Below are 7732 nucleotides of genomic sequence, written 5' to 3'. Positions count from 1 at the left end.
TTGGAATTTTTTAGCGCGTACGCCATTGACCGTACGGCTTAATTAATTATATATTTTTATAGTTCGGACATTTACGCACGCGGCGATACCACATATGTTTATTTTTATTTTTTTTTACACTGTTTTATTTTTCTCATGGTAAAAGGGGGGTGATTCAAACTTTTATTAGGGAAGGGGTTAAATGACCTTTATTAACACTTTTTTTTTACTTTTTTTTTGCAGTGTTATAGGTCCCATAGGGACCTATAACACTGCACACACTGATCTCTCATCCTGATCACAGGCGTGTATTAACACGCCTGTGATCAGCATTATCGACGCTTGACTGCTCCTGCCTGGATCTCAGGCACGGAGCAGTCATTCATCGATCGGACACCGAGGAGGCAGGTAAGGGCCCTCCCGGTGTCCTGTTAGCTGTTCGGGACGCCGCGATTTCACCGCAGCGGTCCCGAACAGCCCGACTGAGCAGCCGGGATACTTTCAGTTTCACTTTAGAAGCGGCGGTCAGCTTTGACCGCCGCTTCTAAAGGGTTAATACCGCACATCGCCGCGATCGGCGATGTGTGGTATTAGCCGCGGGTCCCGGCCGTTGATTAGCGCCGGGACCCACGCGATATGATGCGGGATCGCGGCGCGATCCCGCTTCATATTGCGGGAGCCGGCGCAGGACGTAAATATACGTCCTGCGTCGTTAAGGGGTTAAGGATTGAGCCCTTTTTCACCTTAAGGACTGAGCCCTTTTTCGCAATTCTGACCACCATCACTTTAAGCGTTAATAACTCTAAAACGCTTTTACCGAATATTCTGATTGTGAGATTGTTTTTTTGTGACATATTCTACTTTATTTTGGCGGCAAATTTTCGGCGTTGCTTGCATCCTTTCTTGGTGAAAAATCACAAAATTTCATGAAAATTTAGAAAATTTTTCATTTTTCTAAATTTGAAGCTCTCTGCTTGTAAGGAAAATGGATATTCCAAATACATTTTATTTTTATTCACAAATACAATATGTCCACTTTATGTTAACTTTTTGAGGGCTTCAAAGTAGAGAAGCAATTTTAAAAAATGTCATGAAAATTGTTAAATCTGAAGGGACAGATGTTACAGAACTACAAATCCCAGCATGCCTGGGTGGTCTCGGCATGCTGAGAGTTGTAGTTTGGCAACATCTGGAGGGCTACCGTTTGGGCACCACTGTAACAGTGGTCACCAAACTGTGACCCTCCAGATGTTGCAAAACTACAACTCCCAGCATGCCCAGACAGCCTTTGGCTGTCTGGGCATGCTGGGAGTTGCAGTCTGGCCTTCCTAGTGGTTGCCACAGTAAAGATCACATTACTTTCGTTTTAATTTCTCCCCCCCCCCCACCGTCGATTCCCTACCTGAGCCGTGATCTCCGCTTGATGTCTGCGATGATTGCCGGGCCCCACGCATCTGGTCCTCAGGTAAAGGCCTCCATCTTCTCCCCCCCCCCGTTCTGCCCGACATCCAGGGGTGGGCAGAATGGGGGGTTTCCATGGCAACCCCCTGTCCTGCGCTGCCATTGGTCAGAACTCAGTTCTGACTAATGGCAGGGGATAGGAGGAGATCGCAGCACTGTGACCTCACTCCTATCCCTTAGGCTTATCGGGGCAGTCACTGACAACTCCGATCATCCCTATTTTCCGGGTGATCGGGTCACCAGAGACCCGATCAGCCCGGAATTGGAGAAAATCGCATGTCTGAAGGACCCCCCTCGGCGATGTGCCGGGATGCGTGCTGAATGATTTCAGCAGGCATCCTGATCTGGTACCCAACCGGCTAGCGGCGGGGACCGGAATTCCCAAGGGCGTATCAATACGCCCTCAGTCCTTAAGGACTTTAAAATGGGGGCGCATGGATACGCCCGCTGTCCTTAACAGGTTAAACAGATTTGCAAATTACTTCTATTAAAAAATCTTAATTCTTACAGTACTTATTAGCTGCTGAATACTACAGAGGAAATTATTTTCTTTTTTGAACACAGAGCTCTCCGCTGACATCACAAGCACAGTGCTCTCTACTGACATCTCTGTCTATTTTAAGAACTGTCCAGAGAAGGAGAGAATCCCCATAGCAAACATATGCTGTTCTGTACAGTTCCTAAAATGGACAGAGATGTCAGCAGAGAGCATTGTGCTCGTTATGTCAGCAGAGAGTACTGTGTTCCAAAAAGAAAATAATTTCCTATGTAGTATTCAGCAGCTAATAAGTACTGGAAGGATTAAGATTTTTTTAATAACATTTATTTACAAATCTGTTTAACTTTCTTGCACCAGTTGATTTTAAAAAAAAGTTTTCCGCCGGAGTACCCCTTTAAAAGTTTTACTAAATGACAGCAACAATTTAAAGGTGTTGTCCCGGGATAAAAAAGTTGTATGTGTCCCTGAGTGGGGTGTTAAAGTCATTGAAAAGTGATGCTTAACTACCACAAACCCCCTCAGCTGCCATGCCGGTGCTTTAAGTCCCGGCTAATCATTGCTGCTTCCTGGTTCCTGGTGAGGCTTTGTCATGGAAACATAGAATGTGTTGGCTGATAACAACACTTCACTGTATTTACTACCACTTCTGCAGGAAGGCTATTTCAAGCATACATCTAAAGTTGCAAAGTGTCTAAAAGGTTTAAAGAGAACAAAGTAGAGTGGGCATCTCAAAGCTCTGACCTTAATCCCATAGAAAATGTATAGGCAGAACAAAAAAAAGCTAGTGGTAATGCTTATTCCAGAGGGAGCACAAATGGTACAATAAAGAGGAGGCCTGTGGGATGTTTGAGTAGTAATCCTCATGCCAGTCACAGTCTCCCACAGAGACTCCTCACACTTTGCAGGAAATTCGTAGCAGGAACAACATGAAACCATAGCTGGCTTAAACTGGATTTCTATCAGGAGCTGACATCGTCTCAAACTGTCCTCAGCTATCTCTTATAGTCTCTCAGCAGATAGGCTAGCTCTCCAATCTTTCTCCTAAGAAAAGTTTCACTGTACACCTCTCAACAGAGAGGCTAAACTCCCACCAACCAAACCATCTTTTCTTCTCAATAGAGAGGCTAGACCTGGGCAACCGTCTCTCTTTTTTCTGGGAGGTTCCAAGTACTGCATGTATGTGTTAACCTTTACTGCTTACACAGTGGCGTAACAATAAATTTGGGTGCCCTCCTGTGAGACATGCTGAGCTCCTTTTGCACAATGTATATCACGACCACACCAATATACCCCTCCCATATCAAATTTCTCCATCTATACTGATATAATGTATGGACATTTTCTACACCCTGTTCCAAATTATTATGCAAATGATATTTGATGTTAAGAACAGTCAGCATAATTCTAATGTTATCAACTATTAAGAGTACAATTCAAATTTTATAGAGCAAACCTCCTATTGATAACAGTATTTTTTTAAACATAAAAAAACGCACTGTTCCAAATTATTACGCACATTGGCCCTCATTTACTAAAGTCCAACCAACTCTTTTTCTCGGTTATTGCACCAAAATTTTTGTCGCAACGTCTGCGCAACCATTTATGCCACCAAATTTTACAAACGACACTTTAGAAAACACTCGGAGTGTTTTTTTTCACTCTGAAATGGGCGTGTTTTATGCAAAAATGGGTGTTTTACCGACAAAAAACAAAAATTACTCGGAATACTTCCAAAATCACTTGAGAAAAAGTGTGAGTTTGCCTCACACAATGACCGACAGCCAAGAGGCCGAGTGAAATTCCAAAAAGGGATTGATTTCTAACAGGGAACTGTTTGCCATTGTGTTTTTTGTGAAAGTAACTTGTTTAACCCCTTAAGGACCAGGCCATTTTACACCTTAGGACCAGAGCGTTTTTTGCACATCTGACCACTGTCACTTTAAACATTAATAACTCTGGAATGCTTTTAGTTATCAATCTGATTCCGAGATTGTTTTTCGTGACATATTCTACTTTAACATAGTGGTAAAATTTTGTGGTAACTTGCATCCTTTCTTGGTGAAAAATCCCCAAATTTGATGAAAAATGTGAAAATTTTGCATTTTTCTAACTTTGAAGCTTTCTGCTTGTAAGGAAAATGGATATTCAAAATGTTTTTTTTTTATTCACATTGCCCATATGTCTACTTTATGTTTGCATCATAAAATTGACGTGTTTTTACTTTTGGAAGACACCAGAGCGCTTCAAAGTTCAGCAGCACTTTTCCAATTTTTCACAAAATTTTGAACCTCGCTTTTTTTCAGAGACCAGTTCAGGTTTGAAGTGGATTTGTAGGGTCTTCCCATTAGAAATACCCCACAAATGACCCCATTATAAAAACTACACCCCCAAAGTATTCAAAATGACAATCAGTAAGTGTTTTAACCCTTTAGGTGTTTCACAGGAATAGCAGCAAAGTGAAGGAGAAAATTCACAATCTTTATTTTTTACACTCGCATGTTCTTGTAAACCCAATTTTTGAATTTTTACAAGGGGTAAAAGGAGAAAATGTATACTTATATTTGTAGCCCAATTTCTCTCAAGTAAGCACATACCTCATATGTCTATGTAAAGTGTTCGGCGGGCGCAGTAGAGGGCTCAGAAGCGAAGGAGCGACAAGGGGATTTTGGAGAGTACGTTTTACAGAAATGGTTTTTGGGGGGCATGTTGCATTTAGGAAGCCCCTATGGTGCCAGAACAGCAAAAATAACCCACATGGCATACCATATTGGAAACTAGACCCCTCGGGGAATGTAACAAGGAATAAAATGAGCCTTAATACCCCACAGGTGTTTCACGACTTTTGCATATGTAAAAAAAAAAAAATATTTCACTAAAATGTGTGTTTCCCCCCAAATTTCACATTTTTGTAAGGGTAAATAGCAGAAAATACCCCCCAAAACTTGTAACCCCATCTCATTTGAGTATGGAGGTACCCCATAAGTGGACCTGAAGTGCACTACGGGCGAACTACAATGCTCAGAAGAGGAGGAGCACCATTGAGCTTTTGGAAAGAGAATTCATTTGGAATGGTAGTCAGGGGCCATGTGCATTTACAAAGCCCCCCGTGGTGCCAGAACAGTGGACCCCCCCCCCCCCACATGTGACCCCATTTTGGAAACTACACCCCTCATAGAATTTAATAAGTGGTGCAGTGAGCATTTACACCCCACTGGCATTTGACAGATTTTTGGAACAGTGGGCTGTGCAAAATGGAAAATTTAATTTTTCATTTTCACGGATCACTGTTCCAAAAATCTGTCAGACACCTGTGGGGCGTAAATGCTCACTGTACCCCTTATTACATTACATGAGGGGTGTAGTTTCCAAAATGGGGTCACATATGGGGGGGGTCCATTGTTCTGGTACCATGGGGGCTCTGTAAACACAAGTGGCCTTCAATTCGGACAAATTTTCTCTTCAAAATCCCAATGGCGCTCCTTCTCTTCTGAGCATTGTAGTGCACCCATAGAGCACTGTAAATCCACATATGGGGTATGTTCTTACTCAGAAGAAATTGTGTTGCAAATTTTGGGGGGCTTTTTTTATTTTCCCTTGTGAAAATGAAAAATTTAGGGTGACACCAGCATTTTGGTGAAAATTTTATTTTTTTTTCATTTTCCCATCCAACTTTAATGAAAATTTGTCAAACACCTGTGGGGTGTTCAGGCTCACTATACCCCTTGTTACGTTCCGTGAGGGGTGTCGTTTCCAAAATGGGGTCACATGTGGGTATTTATTTTTTGGGGTTTATGTCAGAACCGCTGTAAAATCAGCCACCCCTGTGCAAATCACCAATTTAGGCCTCAAATGTACATGGTGCGCTCTCACTCCTGAGCCTTGTTGTGCGTCCGCAGAGCATTTTACGCCCAAATATGGGGTATTTTGCGTAACAAATTTTGGTTTTTTTTTTTCCTTTTACCTCTCGTGAAAATAAAAAGCAAAGGACAACACCAGCATGTTAGTGTAAAAAAAAATTTTTTTTTACACTAACAGGCTGGTGTAGACCCCAACTTTTCTTTTTCATAAGGGGTAAAAGGAAAAAAAGCCCCCAAAATTAGTAGTGCAATTTCTCCTGAGCACGGAGATACCCCATATGTGGCACTAAACTGTTTCCTTGAAATACGACAGGGCTCTGAAGGGAGAGAGTGCCATGCGCATTTGAGGACTAAATTAGGGATTGCACAGGGGTGGACATAGGGGTATTCTACGCCAGTGATTCCCAAACAGGGTGCCTCCAGCTGTTGCTAAACTCCCAGCATGCCTGGACAGTTAGTGGCTGTCTGGAAATGCTGGGAGTTGTTGTTTTGCAACAGCTGGAGGCTCTGTTTTGGAAACACTGCCGTACAATACGTTTTTAATTTTTATTAGGGGGACAGTGTAAGGGGGTGTAAATGTAGTGTTTTGCTCTTTATTATGTGTTAGTGTAGTTTAGTGTTTTTAGGGTACGTTCACACTGGCGGGTTTACAGTGAATTTACCGCTAGGAGTTTGCGCTGCGGTGAAAAATTTGCCGCAGCTCATACTTGAAGCAGAAAACTTACTGTAAACCCGCCAGTGTGAATGTACCCTGTACGTTCACATGGGGGGGCAAACCTCCAGCTGTTTCAAAACTACAACTCCCAGCATGTACTGACAGACCGTGCATGCTGGGAGTTGTACTTTTGCAACAGCTGGAGGCACACTGGTTGGAAAACCTTCAGTTAGGTTCTGTTACCTAACTCAGTATTTTCCAACCAGTGTGCCTCCAGCTGTTGCAAAACTTCAACTCCCAGCATGTACTGATCGCCGAAAGGTATGCTGGGAGATATAGTTATGCAACAGCTGGAGGGATCGCAACTACAACTCCCAGCATGCCCAGAGAGCTGTTTATGCTTGCTGGGAGTTGCAGTTTTGCAACATCTGGAGAGCTATAGTTTAGAGACCACTGCACAGTGGTCTCCAAACTGTGGACCTCCAGATGTTGCAAAACTACATCTCCCAGCATGCCCAGACAGTAAACTGCTGTCTGGGCATTCTGGGAGTTGTAGTTTTGCAAGATCTGGAGGTGCACAGTATAGAGATCACTTTGCAGTGGTCTCAAACTGTAGACCTCCAGCTGTTGCAAAACTGCAACTCCCAGCAAGCCTAAACAGCTCTCTGGGCATGCTGGGAGTTGTAGTTTTGCAACATCTGGAGGGTTACAGTTTAGAGACCACTATAGTGGTCTCAGACTGTAGCCCTCCAGATGTTGCTAAGTAACTCACCGGCTTCCGTTGTATCCAGGAAGCTGCGTCGCGGTCCTCTTCTTACGCCGATCGTCGCCCGCTGCCGCCGCTGATCTTCGCCCGCTGCCATCGCCGATGGGTAAGTGGATCTTCGGCGCCGGTCCCTGTCGGTTTCCCCGTCCTGCCCCGCCTATTGTGGGTGGGCAGAATGGGGAAACCGAAAGTAAACCCCTCCGCCCCCGATCTGCTATTGGTGGTCGCGTCTAGACCACCAATAGCAGGGATAGGAGGGGTGGCAACCCTGCCACCTCACTCCTATCGCTACAGGGGGATCGTGGGTGTCTAGGACACCCGCGATCTCCCTTCTATTCCGGGTCACCGGGTCACCATAGACCCGTAATGACCCGGAATCGGCGCAAATCGCAATTGTGAATTCACTTGCGATTTGCGCTGATCGCCGACATGGGGGGGTCTAATGACCCCCCTGGGCATTTGCGCGGGGTGCCTGCTGATAGATATCAGCAGTCACCCCGGCCCGATCCCCGCCC

This window comes from Hyla sarda, chromosome 4 (genome assembly GCF_029499605.1).
Source record: "Hyla sarda isolate aHylSar1 chromosome 4, aHylSar1.hap1, whole genome shotgun sequence".
Classification (NCBI taxonomy): domain Eukaryota; kingdom Metazoa; phylum Chordata; class Amphibia; order Anura; family Hylidae; genus Hyla; species Hyla sarda.
This window is presented reverse-complemented; position numbering follows the sequence as displayed.